A 13,365-nucleotide genomic window follows, 5' to 3' on the forward strand; every position below is an offset into this window, starting at 1 on the left:
ATTACTTTATTCATTTCTTTAAATTCAAACACCTATGTTGCATTTTTGCAGAAAAATAAATCTGCAAAAATCTCAACCAAATAGCCAAGGTGCTTGAGATGCACCCCTTGAATCTTGTTGTATGATTTTTTTCATTAAAGTTACATAAGAAATTAATTCAAAATTAAAAAGAAATCCAAAATACTTGCAAAAAGCTGAATTATTTTTGGTACAGATGACTCATTCATATATGCCAGGTGGCTCCTACTACGACTCTTAAGCCTCCCTTTTTTACACTGCTGTTAGAAAACTCTCTGCCAAATAACCTTTACATTTTCCAAACCTTTAACAAACTTTAACAAAGTTTTTTATTTTATTCATTCATTTATTCAAGCACAAAGAACCTTTCCTGGAGCTCCAATTTGAGACATTTTTTAAGTCAAGTTTTCAATTGCCACCTGACTTTGCCAAGATGCTCTCACTGACTTTAGTTAAAGCTACAGTAGGAACTACTGGTCCATATGAATGGGTGATATCAGTGGTGGCTGGCCCATAGAGGGCGCTAGGGCCTCGCCCTTCCGTTTTTTTTAATTTTCTAATCTTTTTAATGCTTCATTTTATTAATGATTATTTATTCTTTTTAAGTTTAAAAATAATCATCAACAGTGATGAGTCCGTATGTTTGTAGAATTCTTCGCACCGATACTGTATTCGCATTGATTCACGTTCTGCTAATAGTCTTGGTTTGCGTCGTCATTCAGTCCAGCAGTGACATCACGTTTATGTCACTCAGCCAATCACACATTGCGAAAAAAGTGTTATCTCTGAGTATGATTTTTGGGGCAGGAAAAAGCGACCCCGTTGTTGAAATATGTAACGATAAACGTTCAAACTAATACACCGCATCGATTAGCGCACTTGATAGCGCGCTACTCTAGTGGATCTTAAGGACGTAGGTTTCGATCCCCATTCCCGACAACATTTTCTTTAATTAAGTTTTTTTGCAGTGTCTTTGTGTATAATAACGATTAGTTGGTATAAATGATCTCTTATGTCCTGGTGCATAGGGAGGGTTTTTAATATAGTTTTTTAATATTATAATACACCAATAATTTGGTGTGTTATGGTCTGTGCAACATGAGTTAACAACACTATAAGCACAATTGTGAAGGTGTAAAGCTCATTCAATATACACAAAAATTCTAGAACAAAATAAAACACTTTTGTAGGATTAAGATAAGGATGCAACGGTTAGAAAGATTACATGTGACAGTTTTAGTGACCAGAATTGTCCCGGTTATCAATGTTAATGCATCGGTTCAAAAAGTACTTAAAAAAGCTTACATAAGTGTTTTATTAGGGAGGAAAAAATGATATGCAGGTGTTGAGATCAACACAATTTTGACAAACAAAAGCTCCTTCAAAATAAATACTGTAGGTTTTGCAAATTAATGTGAATTAAAGAAAAAAATGGTTACAATTTATTTCATTTTCTGCATTTTATTATTGAGCCTACACAAATTTAAATTATGAATGTGTTACATTTAGTCAATTTTTTTCCTGTTCCTTATAAAGTCATGTTAAATTAGCTTCTTGGTGGAGGTATGCCCTGGTAAAGTGCTTTTCAAGTTGTTTATGACAACCTTCACAGAATACATTATTTTAATTTAATCTACACTGCACTTTTTTTCTAATTTCTTAAGAAATTAATGAGCAATTCAGATTACACAGACAGGGGAGCTTGATTTCTCCACCACAGCTGCAGATTTAGCTTTGTCTTTTAATCACACTGGCGTCTGAGAAACGTATATTGGAAAATAGTTCCAACGCGCTAATATAACAGCAGCAGATACTGGCTATACCAATAAATACCAATAATTTGGTGTGTTCTGATTGGGTAACAGTGTTTAGCACTGGATGTTACAGCAGCAGCTCTGTTTATTGTTATGTTTCTGTTGATGAAGGTGAAGTCTGCATCAAAGAGCACCACCTTTAAAAAAAAAATGTCACCAGTCGCCACTAAGAGTACAATGAATGGTGTTGGACATGTTTTAGCGAGACCGAAAAAAAAAGTTATTGTTGATCGAAACCATTCTTGTCAATTTTCGGCAAGATTTAAATGCCCTTTAAAAAATAAACTTAATTTGCGAGTTGGACGTCAATACGAGTTAAGGCTCGTTGACATTTGAAGATAATTGCGCTAACATTTCTTTAAACTCCAAAAATTGTGATTATTTCTATTACGCATCAAAGGGAGGAAACGTGTAATAGTTTTTCTCAACAAGAAAATCAGGACGTGAAGAGGTGTGACTGTGAAACAGGAGGTACTGTTGCGGGGAATTTATGCACGAGCGAGCCGGGGTAGGATTGATGGCCTGGGAAGTGTTAGCAAGTGTTCTTGAACGAGGTAAGCGAGAACCACCCCCCCCCCTGGGAGCGAGTGGATCGACCCATTTATAAACAAGACATTTAAATGAAAACCAGGAGTTGAGATGCATCGCGCCGGGAGTCCAGACCACTTTTCATGCTTAGAAAAAGAATCAGGGAACGTTAGCAGCATCGTGGACGCTTCCAGGAACTTCCCTCCTTCTCGCTGTGTCACCATCCATTGTGAGAAACGATTGAACTCATATTTGTTTAACTGTTATTGCCAGACGTTGTATAATCCGGTCAGTTAGCCAGTCTGTTTTTCATCATATTGCCAATCTTTATTTCTCCTGGGAGGTGAGTGTGCGAGTGAGCGTCGCGCTGTCGTTGCCCATCTGAAGCCACACAACACAAGGTCCCCATTTAGAGAAGCAGCCTTGGCTGGGATTTCTAAGTATATATGGGAGGTTTTGATGAGCAGCTCGGCTCTGTTCCCCCGACGTCCCCGGCCGCCACTCACACTTACTGTGATAGATGAGGCGGCGAGACCGACGAGGGCATCTAAAAAACTGGAGCCTGGACCCGGTATCGGCGACAAGGATCGCACTCGCCGACCCGGCGGGTTTTTTACCTGCTCCCTACGGACGAGCCGGGACCAAAATCAGCTTTTTTTTTTTTAATCCCTGGAGGGAGGTTGATAGCGGAGCCACGGGCGAGCCGAGCGGCACCTCTTTGATTAGACGCGCATCTGAAGAGCCGGGAGCTAAACCCGAGCTTCATCAAGATTCGCCTCGACCCGTTCCTCCCGAGATTAAAGCCAGATGCAACATATTTGCTCCAGTAGCATCATCCAGAACGAAAGGCGGCGGCGGCGGCGGCGCCAACTGATGCCTGGTTTGACTAGCAGCCATCGTGATCTACAACCCTACTGTATGATTTATTACTTCTGCGCTAGCTTGGAGAAATACAATAATGGAGCGCTCGGAGCGATGCACGCCCGATCTCACACAGGGTCGGATTTCAGAACGAGTCAACTGGGATTAATATTTATTGAAGAGTGTTGATCAATATTTAAGAAGAAATCCGAGCAAATTACTCGGAGGCTAAACTTCGAGTTCTTTGAAAATAGATTGGCCTTCACTACTGACTCAAATAATTTAAGAGACTTGTGTACACTTTTTCTTTTACTCGTGTTACGAGGCTGAAACATCGACACCTAGTGGTGGTAGATGAAAACCAGGAAAGTGTTTGGTGAGTGAAGACCTCTGACAAGCAGCTTGTGAAAACCCTTTTTTCCCCAATAATATCTTTCAAATTTGATTTTTTCATTAGAATTTAAAGCATTTTTAAGCATTTGAAATACCAGCTCATTAGAACCACAGGTGGTTCTCCAGAACCTGATGCACAACAAGGAGAACAAGAGTAAGAAATCCATGCCGTTCTCTCTTCATCATTACGGCCTGTGGGGTTGTTAGCAACACAACGCAAAAGTTTCTGTGTGCGTTGAAATTAAGTGTTTCTAAAGTGAGATTCATACTGACAAGGATTGTGTTCAAAATTTTAGGAAGTACTTGTATGGCTTCTCACTGCTGTTGTTTGCGTGAACCTCTTGGGACAAGAAAAAAAACGTTTTAAAACATATGATTTTATAAAAACCAACATAGGCTAAATCAAATTTCATGTGCCAGTATTAGGGTTGCATCGATCCCGATACTTACATCCGTGTTAGAATGTTAACTACATATAAAATTACAAAGTTGGTATTTATTCAAATGACCTATTTAAAGCATTAAAGAACATAAAGAAATACAGTTAAATTAAAGACTTTGTGATGGGAAAATACTAGGCTAGTGTTTTGAGTGTTGTCAAATTGTACGTCATTGCTAAAATTTTAAAGCACTGCTGAGTTTTCATCTGGCCTCGGAATATCTGAGGAAGTCGCAAAAAAAGACACATGACCGTTTCAATTAGACAAGAGACAAAAATGAATCTTCGTTTGTTTCATTTAACACCTTCCGTTATGTTTTTCCTGTGTCTTATTTTCGTCCTGTCTCACGGATGACAAATTACTTGTGCTGCAGTATGAAGCCGCGACCGAAACAGCTCTGACCTCAGAATGAAAATGGGACATTCGATGACAAGGTTCTGTATTAAACTCTCCTTGCAAGTTTAAAACTTTAAACTGATTATTATCTCTGATGTCTCTTCTTTGTGTAAGTTCACAGCCTTAAAATAATCCTATATTCCTAACCTATAACCTGCAAACAAAATGGTCCGTGCAACACAAGTATAACACACTATAAGCAAAAATGTGAAGGTGTAAAGCTCATTCAGTATACACAAAAATTCTAGAACAAAATAAAACACTAATGTAGGATTAAGATAAGGATGCAACAGTTAGAAAAATAACATGTGACGGTTTTAGTGACCAAAATTGTCCCGGTTGACAATGTTAATGCATTGGTTCAAAAAGTACTTAAAAAAGCTAACATAAGTGTTTAATTAGGGAGGAAAAAAAAATGATATGCAGGTGTTGAGATCAACACAATTTTGTAAACAAGACAAACATAAGCTCCTTCAAAATAAATACTGTAGGTTTTGCAAATAAATGTACATTTAAAAAAAAATGGTTACATTTTATTTTCATTTATTTTTCTAATTCATTTTATTTTATTTTTGCATTTTTTAGTGAGCCTACACAAATTTAAATCATAAATGTGTAACATGTAGTCACTTTCTTTCCTGTGCCTTAAATAGTCATGTTAAATTAGCTTCTTGGTGGAGGTATGCACTGTTAAAGTGCTTTTCCAGTTTTTTTTATGACAACTGTCATAGAATACATTTTTTTTTTATTTAATCCACCGTGCATTTTACTAATTTCTTAAGAAATGAATAAGCAATTCAGATTAGACAGACAGGGGAGCTTGATTTCTCCACCACAGCCGCAGATTTAGCTCTTTTTTTGATATCACACTGGCGTCTGAGAAACGTATATGTGAAAATAGTTCCAACGCGCTAATATAACAGCAGCAGACACTGGCAGTGCTCTGATGCTGACCATGTCGGCGTAGGTGGTGTGTGGGGGGGGGGGGAGTCGATACATCAAACACTCCAGCTGCAGCGTTTTCTCTTTGGTAGTATTTTAAAAGCAACAGTGGCTGCTCGAGTTCCTTTCCTGGATATTGTCTTTCAAAATCTGTGAATGAAAGGTTTTTGTCGCCTTGTGAATGTATCTTGAAATGTTTTGGCCAAATCTACATATCAGCCAAATCTTATATCGAGCCAATTATACTGTTTTTAAGCTCCCCGTGGCCACTTAAAATGATGTGCTTGACCGGATTTCACCCCACGGGCCTTGAGTTCGATGTGTGTGACCTCGACCATTATGGCCTTAAGTAACAATGAAAACTTTCTTTTCTCGCATTCATTAACTTTCAAGTTCAAATAAAGAAGAAAAGGGGACTTTAAAGGGAAGATAAGAAAATGTTTTGTTAAATATAGGGTCACTAAGGGTCTTAGCAAGGGATACATGACCCATTTATAAAAACACCAGAGTATCTTTCACCTTTTCCTGAGTGTATGTGTTCTATAGAAGAGTTCTCAAAGAGTCTATGCAGGAGTCCAACCCACCTGGGACTGAACACAAAGATCAATATAAAAGTTTATTTTTACCTCAAATATGGAGCTTTGGAGCTCGGTATACGCAGAGAAAGGACACATTTCTTCTCAACCTCTAAATCTGACTTATTAAAAAGTTTTAAAGAGAAAAATAACTTCTTGCACTTTGAGTACTGGGAGCAGTGAAACGTGCCAACATCTTCAAAGTTTCAGCAATTTAATTGACTGCAGGGAAACGGATCCAGAATCTGGACCACATCCGAGACAAGGGTAAGACGGCGCACTTACGCAGCCAGCATCTGGTTTTTTGTTGTACATTTTTGCATCTCGGAGGTAAATATGGTGTGTTTTTGGATCCCGTCCACCTCGTCTCCTGGGTGTTTCGAAATTACGGAGAATGAACCGCATGCTGTTACCCTGATCTTTTTCCCTGAAACAGGTGTTTTTTTTCACTGTATAGCCGCATATTTTCACTTTAACATGATAATTACTGAAGTTATTCAACTGAGGAAACGCTGCCGAGTTAAACTCCCCTCTGTGAAGATTCTAGACTAACAGAACTATAACTTAGTTCGGTGATAAAAGATTTCTTTCTCAATGTAAACCTTAAGACAAACATTTTGATAGGTGAATACATTAAGAAAGCATTTGGTGAGTGCAGACCTCTGACAAGCAGCTCGTCAATATTTTTTTCTTTTTTTTGTTTTCATGCGCAATGCGCTCAATAGAACCAAAGGTGGCACTAGTTTTCCAGAACCTGATGCACAAAAAAGAGAACAAGAGTAAGAAATCACTGCAATTCTCTCTCAAAGAGTATCACATCCTTCAAATGATATATGGATCCAGATGGTAATCCAGGAAACTACCTAAAAGATAAAGTGGGCAAAATATTTTAGACTGCAAACCTCTGCTAAGCAACATCTTTCTTTGCCAAATAAGATCTTCCAAAATATATTTTCATATTTGAATTTGAAGCCTTTTTAAGAATTTGAAATACCATTGCTAGCAGTTAGCTCGATAGAACCACAGGGGGCAGTAATGTTCAGAACCTGATGCCCAAAAAGGAGAACAAGAGTAAGAAAGCAGTGCATTTCTCTAGCTCCAAAAGTGCGACAAATCCTTCAGAAGATGTGTGGATCCAGATAGTATTCAAGAAAACCACCTGAAAGATGAGTCATATGGGTAAAACATTTGTTGAGTGCAGATCTCTGCCAAGCAGCTTGTTAACATCCTTTTTTTAAACCCAATAATATTTTACAAAACATATTTTACAATTAGAATTTGAAGCCTTTTTAAGTATTTGAAATACCATCGCTAGCTATTAGCACAATAGAACCACAGGGGGCAGTAGTCTCTTTCCTTGTATAGTGACACATTCTTCAAAAGATGTGCGGCTCCAGGTGGATATCCAGGAAAACCACCTAAAGACGCAATGAGTCATGTGGGCATGTACATCAAGAGGTTCAAAGAGGAGCGAGGCTGGAGGTGAGTTGAAGACTTCTATCCTACCAAAGTATAAGAGATAAATATACAAAATGTTTGAAAAGGTCCTTGAAAAGTTGAACAAAAAGAATTCACATTTTCGCAGCAGACTAATGGCTATGTTTAAGAAAAGATAAATGAAAAATTAGCTGAAAGATTCTTTTTTTTTCATGATTAAATATGGGTTTTATTCAAGCTTCTTGAGTGTTTAAGAGTCTTTCTGCTGTTTTCTTGTGAATCATAAAGTACAATTAAATGTCAAGACAGGAGCAGAAAAATGAATTCTATTTAGATCGTATGAGGTGAAAAAAAATAAAATAAACGTCAAATATAATTTAATAGGATGAGCCGTTTTGGCTCTTGATTTAACTTAAAACCTCATATTAAAGGATTAAATTCTAAATTGCTGGGCGACCTGTGGTGGGTGTCTCTCATGATCCGCTCCAGTGACCAAGCAGTCGACAGCGAATGAGTTCATAAAATAAAAAATCTTTTTATCATTTGCTGTCTCTCATTTATATTCCTCACCTCATCGTCTCGTCTCGTGTTGTTTTTTCGACTCATCCGCCCAGCAATAAACAAACCGTCTCTCCTTAAAAAGATATTTGTTATATTCAAACTGTCGTTGATTCCTCCAGTCAAGGTGAAGCCAGAATGTTCAGATTGTTAGTTTTTAGTTTATAGACTTACGCTTGAATTGCTTTTGCTTAAACACTCGTTTTTTATTTTTCTTTTGATGCAGAAGTCAGTTTTGTTCACAGACGCAGGTGCAGATGTAGCAATATGTCACGAGTCGAGTCTGTTAGTTCTGCACTTTTGGTTCATCACAGCGATTTTTTTTTTTTTTCCTTTTAGTCGGCTCAGCTGACCCACCGGGCAAATTTCTCCCCTTTTTCAACTATCAGAATAGTTTTGATGTGTTTGACCTGAATCCTTTTGAAGAACCTACACATATACTCGTGTACGTTTGCCTTCAAACTGAGCCCATGAGTTCCTGCTTCAAAGAAGCGCTTCTCTTCAGCCGTGAACATTTGCCTCAATAGCATATTGAACAACGCTGCAGATATTTTCATTCAATAAACTGTTTTTTTTTCTCCCTCTGAATGCGGCGTGATGTGCTTCACGATGGATCAAAAGGTTATTTTAATCCTACAGAGATTGTTGTGAGAGAGAAACTCACTCTGTGTTAGTGTGTTTAAACTGTCTTGCTCCTGATACAAAACGTAGACATTTATTTTGTTTTTTCGGGTTGTTTGGCTGAGAGGAGTCTATCCCAGCTACAAAGGGCAAGAGGTAGGATAAACCAATACTGGTCACAATTTTCCTCACAGGATAATGAGCCTCAAATAAACTTAAGTAAGAAAGACGTGGGTTCATCATTCAAGATGGACTCGAACCCACAACCTCCTTTCTGTGAGGGTAAAATACAGAAGAACTTTGATAGACTTTATTTAAAATAACATTTTTGAAATGAATGAAACAAGAATGTTTGTACTAGCTGAGATTCCTGGCATTGGCTATGTTATTAATGCTATACAAAATGTAAAAATAAACCGTTTATCACTGATTCCTTGTCTAATTATTACATCAATGTACTTTTCTTATAATGTGGTGTAAAAAAATATCAGGATAAAAAATATCTTAAAACAAAATATACTGTCAATTCTTTATTAAGATTTTAAGTTGAAATGTATTTATTTATTTAATTGTTTGCAAAAGACTTCTACAGCTAGAACTCCCCATTTGACAAAACCAGTAAATTGGTGTAATCAAAATCAAAGAATTCATGTATAATAAATAAATAATAATAATATATTTATGTATTTATATGGATATCTGCTTAGTATATTTATACTTCATGTTATAATGTGTAATTTAGATAATACAAGACAAGAATATATGTTGTTGATCGCTATGAGTTCTTATGTGTGTATATGTAATTTTATGGATATGATAGTCGAAATATTTGGAAGTTTGCTACAAAAGCATTTTTACAGCTTTTCGAATTACAGTTTATTTTTGTTCACTTTGTACTTTGGCTTTATTTATATTTGTAGAAAATGTAACATCTTTTTTGTATGATCTTAAATAAAATGTATTCATTCATTCAACTAAACAAAATATCATAGACATGAAATCAATGACAACAGAAACATGTCCACAGTTTCACATACAGGGGTAATGATACGATATATTGCGATATATGGAGATACTGTAGTAACAAGGATATATTTGTAGTATTGTCCAGTACTTGACTCTGGTGTTGCAGAATTTAAAGACCACATGACACTTGACAAAATTGTAACTACTTTCATTTGTTTTGAAATCAAAATATGTCCAAGATTAAAAACCTACTGGAGTGGACTGTATCCTCTAGTCCTCAGTTTTGGAGGACGTAATAACTGCCATCTAGCGGCCAGGAGTGTAATTACAACACGAAAATGAAGAACCGCTGTAAGTTATATTAATTTACACAACATTATTGAAATATAAACTTTTAAAAAATATGCCAAATTTTTTTTAATCGATACAATGCTGTTAAATGTAAATACAGTATAGTTAAATAAAATATATCGTAATATATATATTTTCGCCACCCAGAGTACCGCACTGACCCCACAATGGCCTCCATGTGGCCCCTAGGCCTCACTTTCTTTTTCTAAGTTATCTCTCCTGAACAGACGTGTGCAGTATTGTTGTCAAACTCAGCATTTTTTTGGAGCGCTCACAGAGTAATGTAGGTCACGGTAAATGGAAAAAGAGTTTTTGAGGAATTGGCAGCTTTTTTTTTTTTTTTTTTTTTCCGGGGTGGAATCGCTGAGCAGTGAAGTGACTCTTGGATGACTTCTCGCTCGGTGAAGATGCGAACGTGTCCGTCAATGTGTTGCGTGATGTGACGGGCGGCTCACGTCGACTATTGGCAGATCCTTGAATCGGGTCGTTGCTGCTTGAAGAAAAAAAAAAAAATAATGCGGCGTGAGAGCTCACACACACTCACACACACTCGGATACACACTGGCGTGTGCAGGGCCAGGGCTGAGTGATAAGGAGCAGCTCGGGGTTGGCAGCGAGAGCCTCTGAGGAAACATGAGTTAGACTAATGTGTGCGTCTGTTTAACAAGCAGGACGGTGATGGGAGGCTGGAGCTGGGTGAACAGTTTATGAAGAGGACAACCTCGCGGGAGGACTTCTGAGAGAATGGCTGATGATGTGACAGATAAGCAAGAGCCTTTTTTTTTTTTTTTCCTTCCCCCCCACATCAGAAACTAACAAGTTATGCGACCTACATGAGTTTAATGGAAAGCCGGTTGTCAGCAGGAGCCGTTGGAGGTCAACGAGAGCAGCGCTCTGTAATCTATCATCCAAAAATTTCCGGTCTCGGAGCCATTAAAAACCTATTAACTGTGTTCATTTAGAGAATTCTCGCAACAATGTTAATGCAAAAAACGGATGAAATGCTAATTCATCATGTTGTGTGACACGTATTCAGTGATGCTACATTAGCAAAGCAAATGTGGCCCGCGGCAACATTATTTAAATGTTGCGAGCCACTCAAAAAGTGACCCTGAGTTTAATCCGCATTCAGTTCCGGCGAGCCGGGGTCCGAAGTCAGAGCGACATCTCGTGTCACGAGCGGCCAATAAGAAGTGTGTGTGTGTGTGTGTCTGCGGCTGGATTTTCTCTCCTGACAGCCAGGAAAATCCTTTTCAGTCAGCAGGAACTGCAGCCCATCCCGTGACACCTAAAAATAACACCCGACCAGGGCTGATGAAATTTTTGTCACCACAGAACAGCCAGAAACCCTCTTATGGAGCGTCGGGCTTAAAGCGGCCACAGAGGGAGAAGGCACTTCAGCAATTACACACTCAGAAATCACATTATTACCACCAGTGCATCTCTTTTCTTGTATAGTGTTAACACTGCTACACACACACTCAGAGTTTTGATGGAGAAAGATAAAGGCCAGCAAAGTGCTTTGCCTGCAAGTTTCTCCCACAATCTTTCAATTAAAATGACTTCAATTAAGGATTCTGCCAAAATTCTATTTTCCATTTGATATATTTATTACTGTTCATTTATTTTTCACACTATTTGTGATATTTTCCTTCCTCTTTTCACGGGAATCCAACACATTCAATTACAACAGCACTCTGAGAGCGCAGACCTCTGCCAAGCTGATCTTTCTTTTATCACCCATTCTGACTATTTCTCTACATATTTAAAAGAACATTTTCTTTAAAATATCACTAATTAGCTCAATAGGGAGAGCAACTAGCAATACTATTATGGCATTTACTAACACAAACCACACAACATGTTTTACCTTTTGAGACCAAAGGTTTTGTCTTGTGTGTTACTTTTATTTATTTCACTTTGCAATTAGGGGAACGCAATAGGAAATTAGATTTTAGATTTTTTTTGCACAGAAAGTACCTTTTAGGGGGGAAATAAAACTGTTTAAATAGCCTATAGTCACATAATGTTGTTAATAGTTGTCTTTCTATTGTTTTTCATACAAAAATGTTCCTGCGTCTCAAATCACACACTTCTTCAAGTGCACTGCTTAACAGTACACTGCAAGACAGTGCACTTACAGGGTAGTACTGTCTCAAATCAAACACTGCCGCTACGCACTTAATAACGAAATGACTCAACAGCTTCTTCTTCTACTACTTTTTTAACGCAGATTGCAACCAGCCATTTGGAACCCTGTCGCCAACACTTGGCGGCAATTTTTCAAAAATCAAAACAATTTGTTGTTTTGTGGTGAAATTTCTTGCGACATTTACGCTAGTATCTGCTCCGGAAAGTAGCTTCCGTTTAGTGTCATCTACGTCACTAAGATGGCGGCTGTTATGGTTGGAAAGAGTCCATCGATACACATTCAATTTACTGGCCGTTTGAGTACGACAATTGAGTGCTCATTGCGCACAACATTTTCATACACTGCTCAGTGTGAATGAACTCATAATACTCAAAAGTGCACGATTTGAGACACCCTTTCTCAAGTCCTGCCTTAATATCGTCAGTCAAATGGATGTAATGCTAACTTGGTTAGCATCCCTAATAGGTAGATATATATACATTTTATATGCTGGTGCTGAAAATCAAAGATATAGAGGTTGCTGAGGGAATTTACCACTTGTATTTTAAAGATGATTTTGTGGAAAGTGGATTTGTCCGAAAGATAGCATAAATCAAAAGTCGCAAATTGGCATTTTTAGGTTCTATAGGGAACTGTAGATGCATCAAACAATGTTTGAATATGAGAAAGAAAATGTCACTTTTGCTGGTTGATGTCTTCTCCAACACACGCTACAACGGTATATCTGGTTGAAGTAAGAAATAAAATTGTTTTACTTGACGATCTATGTTTCTTTTTGGGCAGTGATTATACAAACAAGCTCGGTGGAAAAGGCGTTTTCACTGAAAAAGGATAAAGAGAGAACCTCCGGGAGACGCTGAACGTAAAACCTATTCTGATTCATCTTTTAAATGCCACCCAGACTGCACAAATACATTATGAGGCAACATTGATACCCGATAAAGTTGGATTTTAAATCATTTCTAACAGTGAATCAACATTTATTCTAATATATATGCATTGAATACGTTGGTACTCTGTCCCAACTGGCCACACTCCCCATCATCCGTTTTTCGTCTATTCAATCAATGTTGATTCAACGACAGATTTTCACTGTTGAAAAGGTTACAGTAAATCAGCATTGAATAAACAATGATTACACAACACCAACCAAAACTAAGTAAGTATTAATTTATATTTATAGAACGCTTTTCTAGACCAGGGTCACAAAGCGCTTAAACAATCAAAACAATACCCAATAAAATATATACTTTAAAAGGTCAAGTACATACAGTATTTAATGGTAGCCCTGGTCATGAGTGTAGTTTACGATA

The sequence above is a fragment of the Callionymus lyra genome, chromosome 16 (assembly GCF_982586985.1).
Source record: "Callionymus lyra chromosome 16, fCalLyr1.hap1.1, whole genome shotgun sequence".
NCBI lineage: Eukaryota > Metazoa > Chordata > Actinopteri > Syngnathiformes > Callionymidae > Callionymus > Callionymus lyra.